This window comes from Dendrobates tinctorius, unplaced genomic scaffold (assembly GCF_039654945.1).
Source record: "Dendrobates tinctorius isolate UK_male_01 unplaced genomic scaffold, ASM3965494v1 ptg000028l, whole genome shotgun sequence".
Lineage (NCBI taxonomy): Eukaryota > Metazoa > Chordata > Amphibia > Anura > Dendrobatidae > Dendrobates > Dendrobates tinctorius.
The window spans coordinates 32,214,530-32,242,425 of NW_027361696.1; the positions used below are offsets into that span (position 1 = coordinate 32,214,530).

Below are 27,896 nucleotides of genomic sequence, written 5' to 3' on the forward strand. Positions count from 1 at the left end.
TTCAACTTATCATTACAACACCTTCAGGGTTTAAAACTGGAGATTAAAAAAGTGACTATTTTACCATGTGACCAAGACTTTCTCTACCCACGTGCTTCTAAAAAAAGTGCATAAGGAAGCAAAGTATAGCAAACCCTTTCCAAAAGGATAAACATCCAAGCAATACTGCCTGAAACCTCCAAGACAGAAGGTTCCTGTCAAGGAACAATGGATTCCTTTTGCTGTAGCTTAGGAAGAGCTTACCTTGCTCCAAGCTTTCAATTAAATCTCTTCACTATCTTGATTGAGCTAGGAGACCCTTTACTTGTTCCTACTACAGCTTCTTCAAAGAAGAGCTTCAGCGCAAGTTATTATCCCTCCTCATGGGTGGTGCCAACAAGAGTCAGAATCCCTCTCTCATTGGTCAGTGTAGTATTACCATATAAGTTATGTGGGAGCAATCTTAAGATCCCTTAGTTCATCCATCAGGATGGCACAATAATAGAACAAGAAGCTCCATTTTAGATTTACTTTACATAATCATTTGTTAGTAGGGATGAGTTGACCCTTGAAACTTCGGATTCTGGTACCAGACCTAAACTTTATTCCAAAATTCGATTCACATACAAGAACTGTAGTCAAATTTGGAACAGACCTTGAAACCTATTTAAACCAGTGAGGATCCAAACCTTTGAGCTGTAAAATTATCTCTCTTTTTCTCTCTCTCTACTCCCGGACTTCCCCAGGAACTCCGGACATTGCAACAGAATTCCGGATGAAGTCCATATTTAGAGTTGACCATCGCACACTAGTTGTCCAGTTCAAACACTGAACTTTGACATTCTAGTTCACTCATCTCTATTTGTTAGTTGAGCACATCTTTGTTGTTTGTTCAGTGTACCAGTGTGGCACAATGTATTAGCCTGTAATACACAGTGCCACAGAGTTGACCATGGTTTATAGTAAGATTGTGGCATTGCCATAATTCGGGAGCATCGTCAATGCATTCCTGTGGGAAACTCGTATTTTTAAAAGTATTTCTCATTTTTCTCTAATTTCCCTGATAATATTTTTCTCACTTTTTTATTTCTATTCTTCCGCTTTTGTTTTTTCACCTTTGTTTTGGCTTCATATGATATTGATCGGAATTTCTGCTGGCAGTGACACAGCTACTAACACCTGAAATTCTAGTTTCCCAGATTCTGTAACTCCCTCCGGCTATTGGAGGCTCCACATAAAAGGAGACCGCGCTGTGTTGTGTGGGTTATTGGACATGTTGCTGCTTTGACTGAAGGAAGAGCTTACAAAAGTAGAAAGTAAGTCTGTTGTTTCTATCTCCATTATTCGCAGGGCTAGAGGGTGACAAACTAGAACATTTTTCAAGGCTCCCTGTGTTTCCAATGGGAGTCAAAAGACTTGTAGTTTTGGGGGCATTGAAGTGCCTGTAATCTGTTGGAAATATACAGCATAACCATTTGGATGTGGATTACTTGTATGGCAGTATTATATAGTCATTTTTTGGCAGCGTTATATACACATTTTGTCAATATTATATAAACATTTTGGTAATATTATATGCACATATTTTCAGTATTTTATATACATATTTTGGCAGTATTATATGCACATTTGGGCAGTATTATTTGAGCAGTGATTGGCAGTATTACTGTATATAGGCATTTTTGGCAGTATTACAGTATATACAAATTTTGACATTATTATATACACGTTTATTCAGTATTTTATACATATTTTGTCAGTATCATATACACATTTTGGCAGTATTATATGCATATTTTGGCAGTATTATTTGAGCAGTGATTGGTAGTATTATATGTACTTTATAGCAGTATTATATACACATTTTTGCATTATTATATGCAAATTTTGACATCATTATTTGAGCAGTGATTGGCTGTATTTTATGGGTATTATTTGGCGGTATCACTTTAGGACTGGACTGTAGCATTGTATGTGTTACATAGCAGTATTATTTGATCTCTAAGTGGCAGCATTAAGGGGGTTTTACACAGCGATATCGCTAGCAATATCGCTAAAGCGTCACCGATTTTGTGACTCAGCAGTGATATTGCTAGCGATATCGCTATGTGTGATACTTACCTCCGACCGGCTCCCCCGCTGTCTGACGCTGATCGTGCGAGATCGGCCGGATCCATTTCTCGTCGGGCGCTTCCTGCTGGGCTTCCTGCTGGCGCCGACGAGCGATGCATGGACGCGGGCGGGAGGACGTCCGCATCGCTGCGTGTGAAAGGTAAGTAACGACCGCTGCTGCGTCGCTACATCGCTAGTGAGATCTGCCTGTGTGAAAGCTCACTAGCGACCATTTAGCGATGCACCAGCGATCCTGACCGGGTCGTATCGTTGTCGGATCGCTGGTGCATCGCTAAATGTAAAGGGGCCTTTACACAGGGTTAGTACAGCGGTATTGTTAGAGCATGATTAGAAGCTTTACATGGGCATTGTATGGCAGCATTATTTGAGCTCTCGGTAGCAGCATTATATGGCCACTTAATGGTAGTTTTTTCTGATAAAAATTTAATGGCAGCATCATGAAAGAAGGCATTATTTGTCAGTAGTATTTTAATAATTAAAGGCAGTATATATTGCCACTGTCAGCAGTATTATTTGCCATTGTATTGCAATATTTTGGTATTAATTCACATGAAGTATTAAATACACTTACTTCCCACCGAGATTTTCTATTACTTGTGTTAAAAGCTCAGTTTACTGCTTTCGTTATTTCTACACAAGCCTCAATCATCCCCACAGTCCCCCGGCAGTACCACTGATATTACCAGCCATATTTCTAAGCAGTCAGTCTCTCGAAAAGTTGCAAACATCGAAATATATTAGTATTGAAAATCCAAGCTTAGATCCACTGAAGCATATTTCAGTGAAGGACGCAGCATGGAATGTGCTCAATTGTTGCATTCAGACTATATCCTTTGGAAAACAGGTTTGTGAAGCAGGATGCGTTGCGGAGTAGCAGTCCGAAGGTCTTTAGTATTTCAATAGTACTAGAAAAAGGACACGGCGTCATCCATATAGGAAGAACGTTCTCCGTCTATTTGGCTGATTTGCAACATTTCGGAATATTATCAACATTTTGTAGCACCTAGAGAAGTACAAAAAAAAATAAAGCACAAAGGTGGCAATTATATGGACACGCAGAGTTACACTGAAAATAGACGTATCATCAAACGAACATGAAAAAGCAGCAAATAAGTATCCAAGACAACTCTACTGTATATGGAGTGGTTGGAAGCAAAGCATGGAGCTACAGTACGTAGTTGATGCAAAGAAAACTTTTGACATGTCAGAGTTCTATCAGAAGTTGGAATCAGAGGGGTCCAGGTGATGAGATCCCCACCGATCATATAAACTAAGATACAGAAGTGTTCAGCCAAATGCCGATCTCTGAGACTGAAGGTGAATCATAGACTTTTGACTGAACTCTACATAAGTCTTGGCAGAGTCTTGGAGGAGAACAGCAGTTGGTTGGTTCTGAATCAATTGATGTGGAGCTATGCACCTGGACCCACACTGGTCTCTATGACAGTTAAGGATCACCTAGAGAGGTGGATTCTGGATGTGCAGCACAGACCACAGACGCTGGTGCAGCAACGAAGTGTAGCTGAGCATGTATCAATGTCTACACTGGCAGTTCTTGTTCAGACGATAAACCATTGAGACTCAGAGATGGAAAAGAGTCGAGTGAGTCCAAAGGCTCTAAGAAGTAATATGGTGGAGTGGAAAAGTAACTCAAAAATATCCAATGGTACCATAGAACAGCAGAGCTGGATATGTTAGATGGCACCATAAAACAATGTAGCAGAGCCAAGTGGAACAGAGAAGCAGGGTATATCACAGGATTCACTTGAAGCAATGCAGCTGAACCAAACACAACAGCAGACCTGGCAATATGAGAAGACTTACTTGAAGCAAGTAGATGTAAATACTTATGTCCCAAAAAAAAAATTGAGAAAAGTATTCAAGCAGGGATACCTTTGTTGGCTAACTAGAGAAATTATATTTGCAAGCAAGCTTTCAGCAATTTTTTTATTTGGGAACATAAGTATTTACATCTATTGTTCTGGCTAACACGGTACCACAATATTATTTGTATTGTACATCATTGGAAGCAAGTAGAAGAGCCAAATTACCTAAATACTCAGGTGGTCAGTTGCCACCTGAGATTAACTAAAAACCCACGGAGGAGTGATATTGGACATGTACGCCAGTTTTTTGTGATAACTTGATATGCACAAGACAAGGCCAGGTGAGTAATAAAAAAAGTCAAAAGTTTTCTTAACCCCTTTCCTACAATGGACGGAATATTACGTCATAGCGATCAGCGGCGCCCACGTAGTGAGCGCCGCTGATCTCGGCCGGGTGTCAGCTAATTATCACAGCTGACACCCGGCACAATGTGTCAGCTCCCTCCGTGCTTCCCTGAGCCCCCCACAGCAGCGCAATGTGCAGTGCTGCTGCGGGGGTCTCCTTCCCTGCAGGTCCCCGGATCCAATATGGCGGCGGGGACCTTCGGGGGCCTGCAGGGAGCTGGCTTCCTCATGCCTGCAAAGCACAGGCATGAGGGAGTCTGCAGCAGTGCCTGTGACAGATTGCTGATCTGTCACAGCAATCTGTGATGTGACAGATCAGCGATCTGTCACATGACAGGGATGTCCCACCTGGGACAATGTAATAAAGTTAAAAAAAGTTAAAAAGTTAAAAATAATTTTAAACAAATTGCTAAATAAATTTAAAAAAAAATTCCCTAATAAATTCATTTTTTGGAAATAAAAAAAAAATAAAGAAAAGTACACATATTTGGTATCGCCACGTCCGTAACGACCCGCCCTATAAAACTGTCCCATTAGTTAACCCCTTTAGCGAACCCCTTAAAAAGTAAAAATAAAAAACGAAGCAAAAAATAATGATCTATTATCATACTGCCGGACAAAAAGTGCAATAACGCGCGATCAAAAAGACGCATATAAATATCCATGGTACTGCTGAAAACGTCATCTTGTCCTGCAAAAAAAGAGCCACCACACAGCATCATCAGCGGAAAAATAAAAAAGTTATAGCTTGCAGAATAAAGCGATGCAAAAATAATTATTTTTTATATAAAATTGTTTTCATTGCATAAAAGCGCCAAAACATAAAAAAAGACTTAAATGAGGTATCGCTGTAACCGTACTGACCCGAAGAATAAAACCGCTTTATCAATTTTACCGCATGTGGAATGGTGTAAGTACACCCCCCAAAAGAAATTCATGAAACGCTGGTTTTTGTTCATTCTGCGTCCCAAAAATCGGAATAAAAAGCGATCAAAAGATGTCACGTGCCCAAAAATGATACCAATAAAAATGTCAACTCGTCCCGCAAAAAATAAGACCTCACATGACTCAGGCTAGTTTCACAATAGCTTATTTTCCACGCAGCGCTCGGCGCCGCTAAGCCCCACCCCCTGCCGGCTCCCTGCCCTCCCCATCCGGTCATCGCCGCCTACTATCGCACACGGCTGCATGCGATGTGCGCACCCTATCTTTAGCATAGGGTGCGCAGACCGTTCGCTGGCCGTGCGCTAGTAGGATTTTAGCGTGCGCTGTGCACTTTTGAAGGTGCGCCGAGCGCGCCAAAATGCAACATGGTGCATTCGGCGCACACCGGCGTACCTTCAAAAGTGCGCAGCGCACGCTAACATCCTACTAGCGCACGGTCTGCACACGGTCTGCGCACCCTATGCTAAAGATAGGGTGCGCAGATCGCATGCAGCCATGTGCGATAGTAGGCGGCGATGACCGGATGGGGCGTGCAGGGAGCCAGCAGGGGGCGGGGTTTAGCGGCACCGAGCGCTGCGTGGAAAATAAGCTAGTGTGAAATCAGCCTCAGTGGGTCAAAATATGGAAAAATTATAGCTCTCAATATGTGGTGATGCAAAAACAATTTTTTCACTAAAAAGCGTCTTTTAGCGTGTGACAGCTGCCAAATATAAAAACCGCCATAAATAGTAAATCAAACCCCCCGTTATCACCCCCTTAGTTAGGGAAAAATAATAAAATTAAAAAAATGTATTAATTTCCATTTTCCCATTAGGGTTAGGGCTAGGGTTAGGGCTGAGATTAGGGTTAGGGGTGTGTTGGGGTTAGGGTTGGAGGCACATCAGGCGTTCCCCAAACGCAACATGGCGTCTGATCTCAATTCCAGCCAATTCTGCGTTGAAAAAGTCAAATTGTGCTCCTTCCCTTCCAAGCTCTGCCATGCGCCCAAACAGTGTTTTACCCCCACATACAGGGTATCAGCCTACTCAGGACAAATTGCAAAACAACTTTTGGGGTCCAATTTCTCCTGTTACCCTTAGGAAAATAAAAAATTGGGGGCAAAAATATCATTTTTGTGGAACAAAATATGATTTTTTTATTTTCACGCCCGGGCGTTACAAACTTCTGTGATGCACTTGGGGGTTCAAAGTGCTCACCACACATCTAGATAAGTACCCTGGGGGGTCTAGTTTACAAAATGGGGTCACTTGTGGAAAGTTTGAATAGTTTAGGCACATCAGAGGCTCTCCAAATGCACATGACACCCGAAGACCATTCCATCAGTCTGCATTCCAAAAAGTCACTACTTCCCTTCAGAGCCCCGATGTGTGCCCATACAGTAGTTGTCTCCCACATATGAGGTATCAGCGTACTCAGGACAAATTGGACAACAACTTTTGGGGTCCAATTTCTCCTGGTACCCTTGGGAAAATAAAAAAATTGGGGACTAAATGATCATGTTTGTGGAAAAAATACAATTTTTTTATTTTCACGCCCAGGCATTATAAACTTCTGTGAAGTACTGGGGGGTTCAAAGTGCTCACCACACATCTAGATAAGTTCCTTGGGGGTCTAGTTTCCAAAATGGTGTCATTTGTGGGGATTTTCACTGTTTTGGTACATCAGGGGCTTTCCAAACACGACATGGTGTCCAATCTCAATTCCAGCCAAAAAAGTCAAATGGCGCTGCTTCCCTTCCGAGCTCTGCCATGCGCCCAAATAGTCGTTTACACCCACATATGGTGTATCAGCGTACTCAGGACAAATTGTACAATAACATTTAGGGTTCTGTTACCTTTGTGAAAATAAAAATTGGGTGTGAAAAGATCTTTTTTGTGGAAAAAATATGATTTTTTAATTGTACCGCTGTACGTTATAAACTTCTGTGAAGCACTTGTGGGTTCAAAGTTCTCACCACATATCTAGATAAGTTCCTTGGGGGGTCTAGTTTCCAAAATGGGGTCACTTGTGGGGGGTTTCCACTGTTTAAGTACATCAGGGGCTCTCCAAACGTGACATGGCGTCCGATCTGAATTCCAGACAATTTTGCATTGAAAAAGTCAAACGGCGCTCCTTCCCTTCTGAGCTCTGCCATGCGCCCAAACAGTGGTTTCCCCCCACATATCAGGTATCAGCGTACTCAGGACAAATTGCACAATAACTTTTGCAGTCCAATTTCTCCTGTTACCCTTGGTAAAATAAAAAAAATTGAACCTGAAGTTTTTTTTTGTGAAAAAAAGCTAAATGTTCATTTTTTTTAAAATATTCAAAAAATTCCTGAATTTCCTGAAATTCCTAAAGGGTTAATAAACTTTTTGAATGTGGTTTTGAGCACCTTAAGGGGTGCAGTTTTTAGAATGGTGTCACTTTTGGGTATTTTCTATCATACAGACCCCTCAAAGTGGCTTCAAATGTGATGTGGTCCATAAAAATAAAATGGTGTTGCAAAAATGAGAAATCGCTGGTCAACTTTTAACCCTTATAACTTCCTAACAAAAAAAAAATTTTGGTTCCAAGATTGTGCTGATGTAAAGTAGACACGTGGGAAATGTTACTTATTAAGTATTTTGTGTGCCGTATCTCTGTGCTTTAAGGGCATAAAAATTCAAAGTTGGAAAATTGCGAAATTTTCAAAATTTTCGCCAAATTTCTGTTTTTTTTCCACAAATAAACACAAGTTATTTGAATGAAATTTTACCACTATCATGAAGTACAATATGTCACGAGAAAACAATGTCACAATCACTGAGATCCATAGAAGCGTTTCAGAGTTATTACCTCATAAAGGGACAGTGGTCAGAATTGTAAAAATTGACCCGGGAGTTAATGTGCAAACCACCCTTGGAAGTGAAGGGGTTAAAGTGCACTTATGCCTTAAATACTGTCTTTAGGTGGTCACAACACATCTGCTGCCTATTCAGATGTATAAGAGCCCTTTGTAGTCACTGTCTGCCCCTACGTAGGTCATTGGTTTTACTGCACTGCAAGTCATCAATAAAAAAATGTAGAAGCTCGAGTTTTAAAATGCAGCATAACATTGTGAAGCCCTGTGCGACATATTTCCAGCACTGAATATACCATTGCGACATGAATTATTCATTAACCCATGGCAGTGTTTTTAAAGCATGAGTCAAACCCTGCAGAAAAATCTAAAATGTGCCATAATCTAGCAATAATGACATTATATTCCATCAATGTGACATGTAAACTATTAGCACTTATCATCCCATCTACGAAGAGGAGACAGCACTTGTCTAGTTTCTTGTCTACTGTTGTCTTAGGGACCATTTATTTTTTTTGCCGGAGACTTTCTCAAGACCAGACAGTAAAATCTAAAAGAAAACAAAGGATCTGGGTATCCACAATGAGAAGTAAAGGTTATTTGCTTTACAAAATGAAAATTTCTAATTTATTTTCTCCACTAGTTGGAGCACTTTACATTATTATGCTACACAACATGCTGAACAGCAAATCATGAGGTCGAGCATGGTACTGCAAGTAAAACATGTCAAGAATTTTAACCAGGGATGAAGGGGCCTTAATGACTGGCTATTTTTTTTTTTATTCTTGCTCTCTGCTTTTCAGAAGCCATAACTGTTTCGCTGATACAGCTTTGTTTTATGCCAGACAAGTTGTATTATTTTTGCTAGAGATGAGCAAATCAATTTGCAGGACCCAGGTGCAACTATTTTAGTACTCCTTCTTCAGGTATAACCGTAATTTTTAAAAGACTAAAAAACAACGCGTTTCAGAGTTGGATGGACTGCAAAACACATTGATTTATTGTATTTTATAATAAATCCAATCCTCCAATCTTGGTCCACCCTTTCTCCTTGGCAGCACCTGGACACCACCACCACAATTTTCCTTCCACATCTTCTATCATTTGGTTCTGTACCTGCATCAGAGTTGTGCCGCACACAACTCATCCAGGTGAGTGACATACATCTCGCCATCCTGTTGATCACTCTGCGGTATTATACTGGGAGAAACCCCTTCTTTCTTATTTCTTTACCGTGTAAATGGGTGTAAAGCTGCACCCATGTACGCGTCCATTAATCCAGAATATTTGACAACCAGTAAGTAGCAAAGGAGAACCAGAATTAGGATGTCCATGAATGAAAGACTTCAATCTTCATCCCATCAGGTTAAAACAGGATATCCAAAAAAGATAAGGAGAAAAATCACTCTATGACTAAGGGCGGTAACGCCAGAAATGCGTCAGTGTGGCACCATGATTTTATCCTTATCTCTTTTTGATTATATAAAGATTGAAGTTTTTTATTCATGGACATGCTAAATCCAGATTTTCACATTCTCCTATGGTTGAAAAACATTCATTATGTGCCGAGAATGAGCTGAGCTGTGATCTTGAACCAAGTTAGAGACCCTACATATGACATACCAGTACATTATAATAATCTGTCCCCCCAGAGATCATAAAGATCTCATAGACACACATTTTTTTCTTAATTGTTCTTCTTTTCCATTGTAACTGGGGCATCTATAAGGGCCCCAGTTACAGAGAAAAAATAGCTTTCTACTGTGCCAACATGATAGAGATGATGTGGATCTGCTAGGGCATGACATGAGGTGCAAATACCTGGCAATGATGTGATCACCAAGTCCTTTAGAAGCTTCAGGAGTAGCTATTCTTCTATTCACTACTTAGCACTCACCGCCTGCTATATATCTGGCAAAAGATAAGAAAGAACCAGAAATGTCTTCTCGAGGCCCCCGGCTTTGACTCACAGCCAAGGATCGGACCTGCTCTTGCTTGATTTCAGGAGCAGTAATTTGAAATTTGCAATGGTGCAGGGTTACAGCCCATTCATGTCCTATTCAAGGACATGCTAAATTCAGTTTTTCACATTCTCCTATGGTTGAAAAACATTCATTATGTGCCGCCGAGAATGAGCTGAGCTGTGGTCTTGAACCAAGTTAGAGACCCTACATATGACATACCAGTACATTATAATAATCTGTCCCCCCAGAGATCATCAAAGATCTCATAGACACACATTTTTTTCTTAATTGTTCTTCTTTTCCATTGTAACTGGGGCATCTATAAGGGCCCCAGTTACGGAGAAAAAATGGCTCTCTACTGTGCCCACATGATAGAGATGATCTGGATCTGCTAGGGCATGATATGAGGTGCAAATACCTGGCAATGATGTGATCACCAAGTCCTTTAGAAGCTTCAGGAGTAGCTATTCTTCTATTCACTACTTAGCACTCACCGCCTGCTATATATCTGGCAAAAGATAAGAAAGAACCAGAAATGTCTTCTCGAGGCCCCCGGCTTTGACTCACGGCCAAGGATCGGACCTGCTCTTGCTTGATTTCAGGAGCAGTAGTTTGAAATTTGCAATGGTGCAGGGTTACAGCCCATGACAAATCACTGTAAATTTATGGTGCAATTTACTAATCAGGTTGAAAAGGAACTTTATGTCTCCATCTCTGAGAAAACATTAGTTGCAAACCATATCAACCACTAAGCCATGCATTTTCCCTGGATGAATGCTCTAGACGTGCAGATGTATTCCTATACACACACTATCTATACTTTACTGGTAGATATGGCTGCCTATGCCAAATTAACAATATTTATTGTTTCTATACACTTCAGAAGCAAAGCATTAATCATGGTTGAGGAGAACCTAAACTGACATCTACAAGTGATTCTTTTTTTCTTCTGTTCAGTAGGTGAAGCAATGACTTTGATGGGCTTGATATCTAGTTGTTGGAAACCATTCAAGATGAGATTTTCCATTTCACTACTGATCGTTCTTATTGGTGAGTGGTAAAATGCTTTAGTATTTCCCAACATAAGCAACAAACACATTGGGGCTGGAAAATTTGTGGGTCCTTCTTAGAGTCACAGTAATTGCCAAGCCCCGGATGTGACACGTATAGAGCTTGCTAATCGAGGACTCGTGAAGCTTAGCAGATCATCACATATGACCCCATCCTTAATTAATACCAACATGGTTTTGTAATTCAATTTTATATGTTTTTTAAATACATAATTGGTATCTAATATTTGCTTTTTCACATTTTCAGATATTTCAGCTGTAACATCTTCAACAGGTGAGGTGCCCATTAGTTAGTAGGGCTGACTTTAGAGGAATCAGTTCTGATGGATCAATTGTAATACTAATTTAAGTAGGACATCAGTGGGAGGAACTATCCAGGCCATCAACCAACGTCACACAAAAAAGCCAACAAGGTGTTAAAATAAAGTAATACTGACCCAGTCCTCATTGGTTTTCTTCTGTACAGTCCCCAGTGTGGTCTTCACTACATCTTTGAGTTTCCTGCACAAACTAAGTGCAAAGTCATAGCATCGAAGCCTAGTCAGTATAGGAGACTCTGAAGACGTTGAGTGCAAGAAGTAACCCATTATTGTCCAGTGAAGACTACACTGGTCACCAGATCAAGCTTTTTTTTCATATGTATAGATTGATTTAGTGCCTTATTTACTTTGCATCAAATACATTCAATGTGACTCGAAATTCCAGGCAAAATGTGATGGAACTGTGAAATTAAAATTTTGCCAAATTCAGTCATCGCTAGAAATGATAGATTTTCCAAATAAGATGATGCATCACCTGATGATAAGTGCAAGGGTGGAGCTTTTGGGCCATGTTTTCTTTGAACCATCGGACTTACCAGGCTTGGCACCACTTTTGGAGCAAATGTAACCTAACATGCTGGCCATGCAATAAAATAAAACTGGACCAATGAAGGATGCACGCAGTTCATCTTCTTATTCACTATCTTCAACTGTATCATCTCCTTCTTTATCCTCTTAATGTCTTCATCTTTGTTCCTTCATTTTCTTCATCTGATCCTTCTTTCTCATCACGTTTCATAATCATCTCTTCATCAGTTTCTACCTATAAATTTCTCATTTTTCTTTGCTTTCTTGATCTTATACTTCCTTCTATTTGTCTCACTCATTTTATTCTCTTTTTACATGTTTCTCTTTTCTTCCATATTTTGCATTTGTCTCCATTGTCCTTGTTTTTTGTTTTTATTCTTCCCTTCCTTTCATACTTCTTAGTCTTTTTCTTCCTCCTCAATTTCTCATTCAACCTTTTTACTTTCTTCATCTTATTCTTCTTTCTTTTCCTATTGTTCATTTGTATATTCTTCCTGTAATTTTTTTATTCTGTCTCTCATTTTCATTTGTCCTTATTTTTGTTTTCTTCAAGTTTTTATTACTTTTCATTCTCATTCAATGTCACCTTTGTGTTCACATGTTTCTTCTTCCTTTCCTTCTCATACTTCTTTGTCTTAATTTTCTTTGTCTTGTTCCTATTTCTCTTTTCATTCATATTTTTTGTCTTTCTTTTTTTCTTCCTCCTCATCTCTTCATTTACCTTTGCCATCTTCACTTGGTTGTGTATTTACGTACTCTCTTTCCTTTATGTTCATCTTCTGTCTTCTTTGACATTTGCTTTTGTTTTTTCATTTTATTTGCCTTTGGCATTTTTACTTTCTTGTGTTTTTTTCTCCTCTCCTTTTAGTTCTTCCTCCATGCATTCTTTCTCTTTTTCTTCCTCATTTTCATTTCATTTATCTTTGTCATCTTTACCTTGTGTTTTTCTTCCTATTATCATCTTATTCACCTTCCCACTCTTCCTTTTCCTCAATCCTTCTTTTCTCTTTCATCTTTGTTTATTTTTATGTCTTTATCTCCTTTCTCTCCAGCATCATCTCTGACTACTTCATCTTGTCCTCTATTTCACTTTCAGTTTTCTTCATGTTTCTTCTTCCTTTCCTTCTCATTCTTCTTTGTCTTTATTTTCTTTGTCTTATTCCTATTTCTCTCCTTATTCATATTTTTTGTCATTATCTTTTTCTTCCTCCTCATCTCTTCATTTATATTTGCCATCTTCGCTTGGTTGTGTTTTTACTCTTTCTTTCCTTTTTTTTCCTCATTTTCATTTATCTTTGTCATCTTTACTAGAGATAAGCGAATACCATATTTTTCAGACTATAAGACTCACCGGACCATAAGATGCACCTCAAATTTTCATAAAAATAGGGAAAATAGGGAAAAAAATAATGTGTCAAATGGGGGTCCATCTTACAGTCCGAATTCAGCTTACCAGGGGGGATTGGTCACAGGGGAGCGTGGCCACAGAGGTTGTTCGGTGGTCCAGGCTGTGGTGGCGGTGGTGCTCTGTGGTGCGTGGGGCTCTGTCGGCATTTTGTGAAAGCCCAGAGGCCCCCGCAGATCCATTGCTGCGATGCGGTGGTCTCCGGGAAAATGGCCGCAGGGGCAGCGCATGCTCATATTGAGATTTCGGCAACGAGATCTCGTCCCGAGATCTCACTGCCAAGATCACAATCTGTTGCGAAGCGGTGGCCTCTGGGAAAATGGCCGCTGGGGACCGCGCATGCTAAGATTCAGATCTCAGCAATGAAATCTCGTCCCGAGATCTCAATGCCGAGATTTCAATCTGAGTATGGGCGGCCCCCGTCGGCCATTTTCCCGGAGGCCACAGCATCGCAGCAATGGATCTGCTGGGCCTCCGGGCTTTCACAAAATTCCGGCGGAGCTTCCCTCACCACAAAGCACCACAGAGCACGACCGTCACACCAGCCTGGGAAGGGAGGCTACATCACCCAGCAGCGTCGGACCAGGACCGCTGTCACAGTATTTGTAAGAATATTCCAACTATAAGACGCACCCCCATTTTCCCCAAAAATTTTTGGGAAAAAAGAGCATATTGTAGTCCGAAAAATACAGTATTTCAATATTCGGTTCGGATTACGTTTGCCAAATTTGGAAATATTCACTGATTGATTCAGCAAATATTCGCCGAATATTACCAAATGCCATTCATCTCAATGGGAGGCAAGAACAAACTCATGCACAAAACCTTAGAACGGCCCCAAGTGCTGCCAAAACACATCAAATATGGGACAGACACCAGGAAAGTGGCCTCAATTCACCCACAGTATAAATTGCAGCATGGAACTGCAGCAATCAACCAGGCATGAGGTATAAGGGACTGGGACAGCTGTTAAAGCTTTCCAATGAACATCACATTAAGACCTCTACCTGTTTTCATGCTGAGTCACGCTCAGGAGGCACAAATATCAGTTTTCTAGACTACCATTGTCAGAATAATTTAAGGATAGTAACACAGGTAGCTGAGTACAAGGAAGTGGAGGCCTGACGGTCTGGAAGGCCTACTGCTACAAGCAACACGCATGAAGGAGACCAAACCAGGAGTCTACAGATTTACAAAAATTAGTGGCAGACACCAACAAAGTGGCATCAATTGCAATAAAGTAGACGTAGTATACAGTAGCTGGGACCGACAACTCTTCCACTACAGCCAACCCAGCAGATGGAGACTGTAGTGGGCAAGGTGGTGGAATCACTGTTCTGTATCCCTCTGAAAGCCTGGAAGGGGCGTAACTAGGTGGCTTACCAAATCCCTACTCAGACAAATGGCAGCAGGCGAAAACTACGAACCTAAGAGATACAAAGAAATGGCACGATGTGCTACTTCTTGGCTGACCTACAGAAAGTGGCAGCTGACTCCCTACAGTGGGTAAGCTGCTAAGGCCCAAAGGAGAGATGAAAAATCCAGACAGGCACTGTAGCGACTCTGGAACCACAGGTGCAGATGGGACTGGCTGAGGAACAGAAAAGCCCTGGCAGGTGCGATCTGGACCGGGTGTTAGGTAGATGGGTGCTGGCAGATGTGATCTGGACCAGCTGATGGACAGAATAGCGCAAACAGGTATGAGCAGACGGGCAGAGACAGGTAAGAGCAGACAGGTACAGGGTAGACAAGCACACAAAAAGGACCTGGGGAACCTGACAACTAACAAGCTTGCAAGGCAAACTAACAATGTAGCTCAGGCACCTCTGTATTGGAGGAGAAGCCTTAAATAGAAGGTGTCGCTCAGCTATAGGTTGGGAATACCTTAGGTTGATGTCAATGGCGGATCTTAATAGGGGCGGATGGGGCGGTCGCCCCGGGCCCAAGGTTTTTTGGGGGGGCAGGGGCCCAGGGGCAGGGGCAGGCTGGGCCGGGTGGCAGAGAGGCAAATGCCCCCCGGACCGCTCCCCCAGCACCTGTACAGGGCCGGCCGTGCCCTGTGCTGTGACGCCGCCGGCAGCAGACAGCCGCCCGCGTCACATTCTATGAGGGGCCGGGGGCTGTGCACGGCCGTCACCTTGACGGCTGCTCAGCTCCGGCTGTACTTCCGGGTCAGATGTCGGGCGTGCGCGATGACGTCATCGTGCACGCGCCGACATGTCCCGGAGGATGCTGAAAGCAGAGGCGCTGCTGGGGAGCGAGCCGGCTGTGAGGTAAGTATGGGGAACTTTTTTTATTTTTTTTATTTCTAAAATGAATTAAATGGGGGAGGGGGTGAGTGGGGGCTGTACACAATGAAGGGGGGGTGACTGGGGCCTGTATATGATGAAGGAGGGGTGACTGGGGTCTGTATATGATGAAGGGGGGGTGACTGGGGCCTGTATATGATGAATGGGGGGTGACTGGGGCCTGTATATGATGAAGGGGTGGTGACTGGGGCCTGTATATGATGAAGGGGGGGTGACTGGGACCTGTATATGATGAAGGGGGGGTGACTGGGGGCTGTATATGATGAAGGGGGGGTGACTGGGGCCTGTATATGATGAAGGAGGGGTGACTGGGGCCTGTATATGATGAAGGGGGGGTGACTGGGGGCTGTATATGATGAAGGGGGGTGACTGGGGCCTGTATATGATGAAGGGGGGGTGACTGGGGCCTGTATATGATGAAGGAGGGGTGACTGGGGGCTGTATATGATGAAGGGGGGTGACTGGGGCCTGTGTATGATGAAGGGGGGTGACTGGGGCCTGTATATGATGAAGGGGGGGTGACTGGGGGCTGTATATGATGAAGGGGGGGTGACTGGGGTTGTACAGGATGAAGGGGGTGAGTGGGGGCTTCACAGGATGAAGGGGGATGAGTGGGGGCTTCACATGATGAAGGGGGGTGAGTGGGGCTGCACATGATGAAGGGGGAGTGAGTGGGGCTGCATATGATGAAGGGGGGGTGAGTGGGGCTGCACATGATGAATTGGCGGTAAGGGGGACTGCACATGATGTGGGGGTAAAATTAACTGCACATGATGATGGGGTAGTGGGGCTGCACATGAAGTTGGGGGGGAAGGGGACTGCACATGATAAAATGGAAGGGGGGATAAGGGGCTGCAAATGATGAAGCGGCACTGCAGATGAAGTGAGTGGGTGATAGGGGACTGCAATGGATGAAGTAAGGGGACTTCAAATTAAAGTGGGGACATTAAAGTGGATCCCCTATGGCCAGGATCACGTTGGGCGATTTTGTGCGTATTGGCCGTAGGCCTACAGCTTATGTGCAACGTCTTTTTAGGCCATGTCCACACGTGGTGGAATGGTGGCGGGTTTTCTGTATGGACCCGCAGCAAACCAAGTGCTGCGGTCCGTACGGCTGTCAATTCCCACACGGGGACCGCAGCGCTCAGGTGGGAAGGGGGGTACAGGGGCCCAGGTTTTATGAACAGCCCCGGGCCCATAGTCCACTTAATCCGCCACTGGTTGATGCTTGCGGTCCCTTTAAAAGGGAGGGAGCTTGCGAGTGTGCCCTCTAAGCATAGTTTCCGGTCCTACAACTGAACCTTGGTGGACACCGACACGACACATAGGGGGCAAGATGAGGAGGTGGTGTGTGAGTGGGAAGCAATGAATGTCCTGTCTGTTAGGTTTGAGGAGCTCCTACAAAGGGTCATGTCTATTATGTCAACAGATCAGAACGTCTCTAATAAGAGGGAATGGTCCACTGTGTCAAAGACAGATACCAGGTCCAGGAGAAGTAGGAGGACAAACTTGTGTCGCTTTCATTTGGCGGTTAGTAGGTTGTTGGTTACTTTAGTCAAGGTAGTTTCAGTGGAATGGTGCTGTCTGAAGTCAGATTGTACGTGGTCAAAGAGGGAGCAAGAGGACAGGTGGGAGGACAGTTCCAAATGGACATGTTTTTCCAGTAGTTTGGTGGCATAGGGGTGAAATGATATGGGGTGATAGGTAGACACAGAGGATGGCTCTAGGGTGGGGTTTTTGAGGATGGGTGTGAGCGAGGTTTGTTTCAATCAGGATGGACCACACCAGTTCTTACTGACAGGTTGAAGAGGTGGGATATGCTTGTGATGAAGACTGTGGTAAAGTTTGGAATGAGGTGGGACATTATTGTGTCACATTCACAGGTGGTGAGGCAAAGTATTCAGATGAGAGAAGAGGGAGGATGCAGAAAATAATTGAACGTGCTGAATAGCTGTTTAGGGTTGTGAGACAGGTATGATATGAGGGATGAAAAGTCAGTTTGTTTTGCTGCAGGCAGAATTTGCGCAGCATTTTTACAACTTCTGTTACTGGACGGGCAACTCCACTCCCTTTCTTTGGCAGCTTTACAATGGTACGCTTTGTAGATGAGGGCCAGAAAGAACATGTGCTCCAATAGATGGCGAGTGCTGCATCAAGTGGCCTCTGCTCCTCTTCCTCCACCTTAACATCACACGCAGTATAGTCTTCTGTGGTGGCACCCCAATTAACCTTTTTTTCCTCCAACTTCACAACTCTCCAAGCACTCAAATAACTGTGGGGAACCACAGATGGGTCATTCTGCAGAGTTGTTCACACATTCTATTCCATGGGTATCTGAGGTCTGCTCTAAACATTCACAGAGTCAAGAGTAGGAAATCGTCTGCACCGATGGCCAAATTTTTTTTTGACTTAGATCTACAGCCGGATGAAGTTTTGTCAGAGCATAAACCAAACCCTCTTCAACAGATGTTAACCCCATTGGGGGAAGGTGATCCATTTGTGATGAGACTCAGATATTTGAGGTGCCCATGGACTGTACTGTGCTGTCAAGGCAGGAAAAGGAGGAGGGTGACTCTCAGAGGAAGGAGTGGGAGAACAGAAAGGATGACGATGAGGTAGCAGATCGCACTTGTTGTAAACCCAGAGGTATGCAGCTGATTAGCTCAGCAGAGGAGGAGGAGGATGAAGATGAGGAGGTTACGTACACACAGAGTTATGTAATCACGACAACCAATGCATCCTGAGGCCCCAACTCTGGCAGTGGACAGCAACATTCGCAGTTCTGCAGTTAACTAGCTTGGGTCTTTTTTCACATTGACAAATCTAAAAAATCATGTTATCTGTCAACTTGTATAAAAACAACCTAGTAGAGTAAAAAAAAGAAATCATTTCAGTACTACATGCATGATCAACATGTGTTAATCTAGGAATGGCATTGTGCTAAAATGCAGACTAGCGGGTCTCGCCAACCACCATCCACCCCATCAACTGCATCTTCTGATTCTTCCTCCTCCCTCACCATAGCAAGTGTTGTCACACAGGTCTCCGGCCGAAGAACCTCCACTTGTTTACCCCCTACTGTTAGGGGTGACTGAGAGCCTGTCAGCTGTTACGGAATTGGACATGCCTGCTGTTTTTTACTGATCTTACCTACCAAGCACACATCATATTTCTCAATCTATCATAACATCCCCATGTGAACCTCTCTCACAGTCCAGCAGCTTGTCGTGTTCACTCTACTCCATAGCAGCAAACCCCTGTTTCTCCAGTTGTGCTCACATAAAAGATTCTTCACTCCTACACTAAACTCTACAGGGTAATCAATACAGAGGAGGACAATTTTATATTACAGGAGGATTTATGTAAACTAGAAGCTTGGGCTGATAAATGGCAAATGAGCTTTAATGGGGATAAATGTAAGGTCATGCACTTGGGTAGAACAAACAAGATGTATAATTATGTGCTTAATTGTAAAACACTGGGCAAAACTGTCACTGAAAAAGACCTGGGTGTATGGGTGGACGACAAACTCACATTTATAGGCCAGTGTCAGGCAGTTGCTGCAAAGGCAAATAAAATAATGAGATGCATTTAAAGAGGCATAGATGCTCATGAGGAGAACATAATTTTACCTCTATATAAGTCACTAGTGCGACCACACTTAGAATACTGTGCACAGTTCTGGTCTCCGGTGTATAAGAAAGACATAGCTGAACTGGAGCGGGTGCAGAGAAGAGCGACCAAGGTTATTAGAGAACTGGGGGTCTGCAATACCAAGACAGGTTATTACACTTGGGGTTATTTAGTTTGGAAAATCGAAGGCTTAGGGGTGATCTTATTACAATATATAAATATATGCGGGGACAGTATAAAGACCTTTCTAATGATCTTTTTACTCTTAGACCTGTGACGGGGACAAGGGGGCATCCTCTACGTCTGGAGGAAAGAAGGTTTAAGCATACTCACAGACACGGATTCTTTACTGTAAGAGCAGTGAGACTATGGAACTCTCTGCCATATGATGTTGTAATGCGTGATTCCCTACTAAAATTAAAGAAGGGACTGGATGCCTTTCTTGAAAAGTATAATATTACAGGGTATATACACTAGTTTCCTTAATATTGCGTTGATCCAGGGAGCTAGTCTGATTGCCGTATGTGGAGTCGGGAAGGAATTATTTTCCCCAATGTGAAGCTTACTGTTTGCCACATGGGTTTTTTTGCCTTCCTCTGGATCAACATGTTAGGGCAGGTTAGGATAGAATATGGGTTGAACTAGATGGACTTAAAGTCTTCTTCAACCTTAATAACTATGTTACTATGTTACATGGCACAGGTAACAGTTTGAATTTCACCATCTTTAATCTACTAATAATAAACTTTATTTATATATCACAAACACATTACGCATAGCTTTACGAGTCAGCAGTTTATATAAAACAGTCAAAAGTTACCAAGTTCAAGATAATCAAACAATTCAAGCAAAAATAATTATGACCCTGCTCTTCAGAGCTTACAATCTACAATGAGGTGGGGGCAGGGCCGGACTGGGACTAAAATTCAGCCCTGGCATTTGAAGTTACACAGGCCCACTAGTCACATGGTGACTATATAATATCTTTGTACAGTTGTAGTTTACAAGAAGTGAGAGGAGATTAACACGACTATATAACATGTAGTCACAGCTGTGCCCAGTATTTCAGCTCAGTCCTATTTATTGCTTTTAGGTACAGTACTCTTCCCAAAGCGCTGTCCCCTTTTGTATGCATGATTACAGAATTCCTGGCAGAACTGCTCTCTATTGGGCAACCAGACCCCCTGGTCATAGCCGCCCCTATCATACCTCCCAACTTTTGAAGAAGGGAAAGACGGACAAAGACTGCGGCGCGCTCAGCGCGCCGCTGTAAATTTTGGCCACGCCCAACCACACCCATTTCACAACTAGTCACACCCATGTCCACACCTAATCGCACCCATTTAGCACTGCTGATCACACTGACTGGTACTGAGGGCACAGTGGCTGGCATTATGGGCACACTGACTGGCACTAAGGAAGAGAGAAAACAGAGAGAGAGAGAAAAAAAAGAAAACAGAGAGAGCGAGAAAGAAAGGGGAAAGAAAGAAAGAACAGTGAGAGACAAAGAAAGAACAGTGAGAGACAGAGAAAGAACAGAGAGAGAAAGAAAGAGGGGAAAGAAAGAAAGAAAGAACAGAGAGAGACAGAGAAAGAACAGAGAGAGAAAGAAAGAAGTAAAGAAAAGAAAGAAAGAACAGAGTGAAAGAGAGGAAAGAAAAAGAAAGAAAGAGGGGAAGAAAGAACAGAGAGAGAAAAAAGAAAGATTAGAGAGAGAAAGAAAGAACAGAGAGAGAATGAAAGAACAGAGAAAGAAAGAAAAAGAGAGAAAGAAATAAAGAAAGATTCTACAAAGATACTATAGCAGCCCGGCTCCCATTGTAGTGCCCACCTGAGCCTCCCGATGCAGGACCTATCATGATCCGCTCACATGGCCGACATCCCCGATTCCAAGGCGATCCTGCTGTCTGCGCTGTCGGAGGAGGACACGGTGATGGATCTGAAGCATTCCTGGTTCCGTCACAATCTCCTCAAGAAATTATCTCATTTCCGGTCAGCTTCCAGCACATCACTTCAGGTGGAACGTCATGTGTGTGTTTTAAAATGCTCCTCGGGGCTCCACCGTGTACTCCTGTGTCCGTGGGAAAAGCCCGCTTTGTATGCTTTGTACACACTTGGCTCCGCTCCGTACATCCCATACACATATGGCTCCACTCCATACATACACGGTTCCACTCCGTCCACCTTGTACACGCGTGGCTCCTCTCCGTACACCTCGTACACGCGCGGCTCCTCTCCGTACACCTCGTACACGCGCGGCTCCTCTCCGTACACCTCATACACGCGCGGCTCCTCTCCGTACACCTCGTACACGTGCGGCTCCTCTCCGTACACCTCATACACACGCGGCTCCTCTCCGTACACCTCATACACGCGCGGCTCCTCTCCGTACACCTCATACACGCGCGGCTCCACCTCGTACACACACGGCTCCTCTCCGTACACCTCATACACACACGGCTCCACCTCATACACACACGGCTCCGCTCCGTACACCTCATACACACAGCTCCTCTCCGTACACCTCGTACACGCGCGGCTCCTCTCCGTACACCTCGTACACGCGCGGCTCCTCTCCGTACACCTCGTACACGCGCGGCTCCTCTCCGTACACCTCGTACACGCGCGGCTCCTCTCCGTACACCTCGTACACGCGCGGCTCCTCTCCGTACACCTCGTACACGCGCGGCTCCGCTCCGTACACCTCGTACACGCGCGGCTCCGCTCCGTACACCTCGTACACACGGCTCCGCTCCGTACACCTCGTACACACAGCTCCGCTCCGTACACCTCATACACACATGGCTCCTCTCCGTACACCTCGTACACGCGGCTCCTCTCCATACACCTCGTACACGCGGCTCCTCTCCGTACACCTCGTACACGCGCGGCTCCTCTCCGTACACATGCGGCTCCTCTCCGTACACCTCGCACACACACGGCTCCTCTCCGTACACCTCGTACACACACGGCTCCTCTCCGTACACCTCATACACACGGCTCCTCTCCGTACACCTCGTACACACAGCTCCGCTCCGTACACCTCGTACACACACAGCTCTGCTACATCCACACTGTAAATCCTGACCCCACACATACTTACCTCAACCAGCACCATGACAACAGCAAAGCAGAGTCTTGCAGACGGTAGAGGCAAGGCTGAGCGCACAGGACCTGTGATGAGGTCACAGGAGGGGCAGAGTCAGGGGTGATATGATCGGGGGTCTGGACAAAGGCTCCTGATCATGTGACCCCCTGACTCCTCCCCTCCTGTGATCTCATCACAGGTCCTGCGAACAGAGCAAGCAGGCAAGCGAGTGCAACGCTGTGAGTGGCTGCGGGGGGGAGGGGGTCTCATGCTACGGCGAGGATGGGGTGCGTGGGGGGGGCGTGGCGGCTTATCTCCCTGCAGTGCGGGAGGAACTTGAATCTATCACCGCCGTGCCCGCAGAGGGCCGGCGGCAGGAGCCACAGTGGCCGCAGCAGCTGGCAAGCGGCCAGATGTTCGGGCGCTGCCGCCCGCGGCCCACGTGACAGCGGCCCAGCGGGAAAATGCCCGGTTGGTTATATTGCCAATCCGGGCCTGGGTGGGGGTGACAGCAATTGCAGGTGCTTATTTACAATGATGGTACAACCATCTTGAGGAAATGGGGGGTAGATAAAGGCTGCATGAGCCTTTTGGGTATGGTTGAGTTTGATGGTAAATTATGTTCAGAGAGTAGAGAATAAGCTGTTTATATATAAAAATGACTTTGATTAGGGAATGTGATGGACCGCCCTAAACGTGTTTTTAGGGAGCACCTAAAAATGCCTGTTGTGATTATACAGCTAACATAGAAATAATTGAAAAAAACTCACACAACAAGATTTGGCCTTACCAGAAACCTATCTGATGACAAATGCACATCTATTAGGATGCAGCTGGCCTCCACTAATAGAGGCAAGGGGCAGCTCAGGTGCAAACTACTGATAAGAACAACCACCCCACACCTAACAAACCATGGTGGGGTTGGCTGCCTAGTACGAAAAATGCACACAGGTAAGGCTTGCATAGGACGTCAGTCACACATATATAAGTGTGATGCAAAGTGTCTGGCTTGCAACCTATTAATGACGCCCATAGTATTAGCAGGCGGGCTGCTACAGCACTAAAATGTGCAGCACACAGTGACAGATGCCCCAATAGACCAAGCCAACAAAAAGAGGCCAGACTGCATCCTGCAAAAAATGATATAAGTGCAAAAAAATTAATGCATACAATGAGTACTGTTGTGAGTTCATTTTTCCCTTCACCATTGAGGTCTGATGAACTCCCTCCTCTGGTGAAGGAAGGTAGTGAGACTGATTACCAAACACCTGGGCAGCTAGATGATAACTGGGTGGCTGGAATTGAGGACTGGATATAAGGCTGCCGACGCCCTTCTTCCTGGCTGGTGATTTTCCTGCTGGATTCTTGGAGACCAGTCTGATTCCTGCGTCTCAAAGCTAAGTTTTTCTGCTCTGCTTTGCACTCTTCAGTTTTGTTTTTGTTTTGCCTTGTTTTTTGGGAGTTCTGCCATCCCCGGCCGGGGGTGAGCTGAATTCCATTTTTGTCTCTGATCTGTTGATCTTTTGCTCTGTCTTCAGAATATACCTGAGTGCTGATATAGTCTTTTGAAGCCTAGCGACTTCAGGGCCTGTTTTTCCTATCAGTCGGTTGGCTCATTTTGAGAGGGTTTTTGCGGATGGCAGACAGCAGCTTTCCTATCCTGTCCTATGTAGTTAGCTTGGGCCCCATCATTTGCTCAACCTATCTTTCTATCTGTGTTAGTGTTTTCATCTTGCTTCACCGTCATTATATGTTGGGGGCTGCCTATTGCTTTGGGGTCTGCTCTGGGGCAGTTTAGCTTTTCCCGCTTTCTGTCTTTAGGCTATGTAGCTCTCCGGCTGTGATCGAGGGGTCTAGGGCACCGTAGGAACCCCCCACGGCTACTGCTAGTTGTTGTGGATAGGTTCAGGGGTCTGCAATCCGATAGCTGCCAACCTCTCTGGTTTTTCTGGACTTAGCTGGTATTTTGTTTTTTCCTCCTTCGGTGACTCATCATAACAGAATCACCAGCCAGGAAGAAGGGCATCGGCAGCCTTATATCCAGTCCTCAATTCCAGCCACCCAGTTATCATCTAGCTGCCCAGGTGTTTGGTAATCAGTCTCACTACCTTCCTTCACCAGAGGAGGGAGTTCATCAGACCTCAATGGTGAAGGGAAAAATGAACTCACAATAGAGTACATTAAATGAGGTATTGGTTAATATTTTGGCCAAAATAGATATAGCCTGCAAGCCACCGTCAAGGCTCCTCATGATATTGCAGGTCCCTAAAACTAATATCTATGGGAAGTACAAGATCCAGGATCCAGCCTACAACTATTACTCATCTACCCAACACCAATTACCAGAGAGCGTTTGATGCTCGTCAGAAGATAGGTGAAACAGATGCGTGTCTCAAGCCAGGTATAAAAGATGTCTGTGAGAAATCGGATGCCAAAGAAGCACATAATCTAGAAGATAGGCTCTAAACAATTTCAAGCTCAGATTCTCGCCTGCTGTATCACGTTTGTTAAAAAAAAATATTAGTTTTAACAACAGCTCTGAACACAGTAGAATTTTAATAGAACTACATTAAAAGGTTGGATATAGCGGGCTGTATCACGTTTATCAACAGAAAAAAATTATAGTTTTTTTTAATGTACGGTAGGTCTGCAGACAGTTTCATATCACCGCCACAACATGACAATGTGTGATACGGTGGGCTGTATCACATTCAGCAACTGAAAAAAAAAAATATTTTTTTTTATTTGCCTTAGGTCTGCAAACAGTTTCATATCACCACAGCAATAAATGAGAAGGTGGGGTACAGCAGGCTTTTTCACATTTAGCTAGTGAAAAATTATTATTTAATATGCTATACTTGTGCAAGGAGCACAATACAAGCAGTGCACAACTCATTTGTAGGACATGTGCCCTGCTGGCTTTGTCTGAGAACCTCCGAAATGCCCCTCCCCCAAAAAAAACCAGAAGGTAAATTTTACAGCCACACTGGACATTATCTAGCTACACTATCTGACTGATATACAACCGCCTAACTAAATAGCTGAAATCTTGCTAGTAACAGTGGCAGCATCAGGATCAGCCTCTCTGCGCGGTTACAAATGTCAAAATGGCGCTAATACAAGATGTCCACTATTGATATGCAGAGGGACATGTGATTTCAACAGCCAATGACAAGCCGTTGTGTCAGGACATTGTGGGTGTTTCCTGCGTCCTGATTGGCTAGCTGCAATGTGCACACATAAAGTTAGGGCGAAAAAATGACTGCTGTGCTGAGCTTTCAAGAACGCTGCCCTTTTGAGCTCTGCAAACCCTCTCCCCTCATCAAACACGTGCCAAACTGTCATGATACACCACCATTATCACTGCTAAAGTGCTGAAAATACTTTTGTGGCAATGCAAATATTTTCCTGCACTTTTACCGAATGTTACCGCTTTTTACCGATTTTAGAAAATTTTGCTCGGGTTTCCAATCACGAATCCAAATGTGCCATATTCGTGCTGAATTTATGTTTGGCGATCATTTTCCAAACATATTCGCTCATCTTTGCCTTCTGTTTTTCTTCATATTATCATCTTCTCATTCACATTCCCACTCTTCCTTTTCCGCAATCCTCTTTTTCTCGTTCATCTTTGTTTATTTTTATTACCTCTTTTCTCTCTCCAGCATCATTCCTGACTACTTCAACTTCTCCTCTATTTCAGTTTCAGGTTTCTTCATGTTTTTATTCTTCCTTTCCTTCTCATCCTTCTTTGTATTGTTCTTCATCCTCATTTTCTCTCTCATCTCTTTTGTTTCCTTCATCTTATTCTTCCTTTTCTTTCTATCTTTTTATTTATCCTCATCTTGGTTTTCTTCACTTTTTTAATTTTTCTTGTTCAATGTCACCTTTCCTCTCATTCATCTTTGTCTTTATTTTCTTTGTCTTCTTCTTACTTCTCTCTTTCATCTTTTATTTTCATCTTTTCTTCCTCCTTTTCATTTAATTTACCATTATCATCTTTACTTTGTTGTGTTTTTCTTCTTTCTCTCCTTTTCATTCATCTTCTATCATCTTTGACTTTTTTTTGTTTTTCATTTAATTTCTCTTTGACATCTTTACATTCTTGTTTTCTTTCTCCTCTCCCTTTGGATTATCCTCCATGTATTCTCCTTCCTTTTCATTCAATTTTTTTCATCTTTATCTTGTGTTTTTTTTCCTATTACCTTCTCATTTATGTTCCCGCTCTTCCTATTTTTTAATCCTCTTTTTCTCATTCATCTCCATTTTTTACTGCCTTTTGCTATCTCTTTTCTCTCCAGCATTATTTTTGGCCACTTCAGTTTGTCCTTTTTCTGTAGCATCTGATATTACCATCAGACCTCAGCCACTGAGTATTTCCTATGTATTTTTCCTTTTTGCCACTACTCGCATATTTACATTAATTTTACTTTCTTGTTTACCACTCTTTATCTTTAGCTATTTTCTATCCATATGGACAAGGACTAGATACTTTAGTTCCAAATTCAGCTGATGAAGACGATGGCATAGAGCCTATAGCATTAAGCATCAGCCTTCCTGTCTTTGGCAATTCATACACCTCTGTAAATGTGAGTAAATTAGATCTTTTTAGATCAGTATGAAACTAAGTACACATGGTATTAATGGTAACACTTTGAAAAAAAATAATCTGCAGAATTGTCATGCAATTACTGTACAGGCAGGAAAACATAGAACGTATAATTAAAATATATATATATATGTGTGGCGCCCCTGAGGCTCAGTCGCCACAGAGGTACTTCACCTTCTCCTAAGGTGTAGTGCCCCACCGCCTAGGTAGGTTGGGAACTTCTTTCCGCTCTCCAACACCTGCATCCCACACACAGGATAGTTCAGCTGGACCACATTGCAGCTTTAGGCTCAGGGTGTAACAGAGCACCTTTCGTGGAATCTTGCTTCGTAACACGAGATGTGCTGGGAGGTGGATGGAGTTGAGATTCATATAAAAGAGTGGGAAAACTTGGAATTGGAGTTCAGTTCAGTTCTGTTCAGTGAGTTGAGTTCAGTTTAGAAGGAGTGCTGCAGCTGCCTCAGTGATCTGAGCCAGCTGGCACGGGAAAGAGAAGAGAAGGAGAAAGACGTAGAACTGCAACCTAAGCTTCCATAAGAGAGAGAAGGAACAGCGCGGAACGAAGGAGTAGGAGAACAGAGAGGAGTTGTGGGTTGGAAGAGGAACCCTGCCTATAGGTTCTCAGCGCAAGGCAGGGGCCCGGTCCCCGAGCTTGTATGGACGCTTATGGTTCTGCAGCAGACACCGGTGGAGTAGTTGGCTGTAGATGCACTACTCCCATCTAAGACTTGGGACACAACAACGACACAGATAGAGAGCCGGGATCCAGGAGGTCCCTGATCAGGCTACAGCTGTCTTTCAAGTAGAGTTGTTAGGAACATCTGACAGGAGGAACTTCAGAGAACCACGGTACTGGAGCTC

The 27,896-nt window shown here is 43.7% G+C and overlaps 1 long non-coding RNA gene across 2 annotated transcripts; it reads left to right on the plus strand.

Annotated features, from left to right (window-relative positions):
- Nucleotides 1–1,257: 1,257 nt before the first annotated feature.
- LOC141084874 (uncharacterized) lies at nt 1,258–27,722 on the plus strand. Of its 2 annotated transcripts, XR_012231153.1 has the most exons (5): nt 1,258–1,295; nt 9,168–9,260; nt 11,031–11,123; nt 11,391–11,417; nt 26,885–27,722. It is a non-coding gene; the product is annotated as an uncharacterized lncRNA (long non-coding RNA). The 2 variants fall into 2 exon arrangements; XR_012231154.1 differs by lacking the exon at nt 9,168–9,260.
- The last annotated feature ends 174 nt before the right edge of the window (nt 27,723–27,896 follow it).